Consider the following 2208-nt stretch of genomic DNA (forward strand, 5'->3'; position numbering starts at 1 on the left):
TCCTGGGTATTTAGATACAGATGTAGTGAAAAGAAAGGCCATCAGTACCCCAATGTTCATAGCAGCAATGGCCACAGTCGCCACACTGTGGAAAGAACCAAGATGCCCTTCAATGGACAAATGGATAAGGAAGATGTGGTCCATATACACTATGGAGTATTATGCCTCCATCAGAAAGGATGAATACCCAACTTTTGTAGCAACATGGATGGGACTGGAAGAGATTATGCTGAGTGAAATAAGTCAAGCAGAGAGAGTCAATTATCATATGGTTTCACTTATTTGTGGAGCATAATAGCATGGAGGACAAAGGGAGTTAGAGAGGAGAAGGGAGTTGCGGGAAATTGGAAGGGGAGGTGAACCATGAGAGACTATGGACTCTAAAAAACAATCTGAGGGTTTGAAGTGGCGAGGGGGGTGGGAGGTTGGGGTACCAGGTGATGGGTATTATAGAGGGCACAGATTGCATGGAGCACTAGGTGTGGTGAAAAAAATAATGAATACTGTTATGCTGAAAATAAATAAAAAATAAATTCAAAAAAAAAATTGAGATGTCACCTTACACCAGTTAGAATGGCAAAATTAGCAAGACAGGAAACAACATGTGTTGGAGGGGATGTGGAGAAAGGGGAACCCTCTTACACTGTTGGTGGGAATACAAGTTGGTGCAGCCACTTTGGAAATTCCTCAAGAAATTAAAAATAGAGCTTCCCTATGACCCTGCAATTGCACTACTGGGTATTTACTCCAAAGATACAGATGTAGTGAAAAGAAGGGCCATCTGTACCTCAATGTTTATAGCAGCAGTGGCCACGGTCGCCAAACTATGGAAAGAACCAAGATGTCCTTCAATGGATGAATGGATAAGGAGTATCCACTGTGGAGTATTATGCCTCCATCAGAAAGGATGAATACCCAACTTTTGTAGCAACATGGGTGGGACTGGAAGAAATTATGTTGAGTGAAATCAGTCAAGCAGAGAGAATCAATTATCATATGGTTTCACTTATTTGTGGAGCATAACAAATAGCAAGGAGGACAAGGGGAGATGGAGAGGAGAAGGGAGTTTAGGGAAATTGGAAGGGGAGGTGAACCATGAGAGACTGTGGACTCTGAAAAACAATCTGAGGGTTTTGAAGGGATGGGGAGTGGGAGGTTGGGGGAACCACGTGGTGGGTATTAGAGAGGGCACCGATTGCATGGAGCACTGGGTGTGGAGCAAAACTAATGAATACTGTTACACTGAAAAAATAAAAAATAAAAATTCTGCTCTTGGGGCCCTGGGTGGCTCAGTGGGTTAAAGCCTCTGCTTCGGCTCAGGTAATGATCCCAGGGCCCTGGGATTGAACCCCACATCAGGCCCTCTGCTTGGTGGAGAGCCTGCTTCCCCACTCTCTCTCTCTCTCTCTCGACCTATCTCTCTGCCTAATTGTGATCTCTGTCTGTCAAATAAATAAATAAAATCTTTTCTAAAAATTCTGCTTTTTGTCAAACTTCAGTAAATATATTTACCACTGAAGAGTTAAAAGGTTTATACAAAATGACTAAACACCTATGATCAAGTCATGTCACCATTTTGTAAGGTGAAAATGATTCTTTGAATAGAAGAGCAAAAAATTTCTCTGACTCAAAGCAATAGGCTGTTTTAGTATAAATTCTATTCAAAGGTGATGCAAATGATGGAGCGCCATCTGCATCTTCCCTGCATCAAGGTATCAGGTCAGCCCTATCACTTTGCCAGAGATAACAAATGTAATAATATTGCTTTAACTTATTTTATATTTTGGGGGGATCAAAAGTAGTGAAAATTATTTTTGTCCAACTCAGTTGGAGATCTGGAGATTTTATTTGCTCTCCTGGAACTTTACTAGCTCCTCAACATAGTCTGGTGGGTGACTCCTGTTTAACTCCAGGGACCACTGTGAGACTGAAACAGGCTGAAAAGGGACAGAGTTGGATTTGCCCCATGGATGTCTCGTTGTAAGGTCCTCCACTTACCACTGATTTCCTCCCTAGGATTCTAACCACCTGACACCCCCCAATCATCCCTCACAGTCCACTCCACCACACAGATTATAAGCCAGACACTCTTAAGGCTGTAGCCACACCTAAGAGGAGACAGACACCTCCATCACCAAACACTGAGCAGTCGATCACACTAAGGTTGATCACACAGCATAACTGGAGTACCAAAAGAACCTATTGGGA

The sequence above is a fragment of the Mustela lutreola genome, chromosome 4 (genome assembly GCF_030435805.1).
Source record: "Mustela lutreola isolate mMusLut2 chromosome 4, mMusLut2.pri, whole genome shotgun sequence".
NCBI lineage: Eukaryota > Metazoa > Chordata > Mammalia > Carnivora > Mustelidae > Mustela > Mustela lutreola.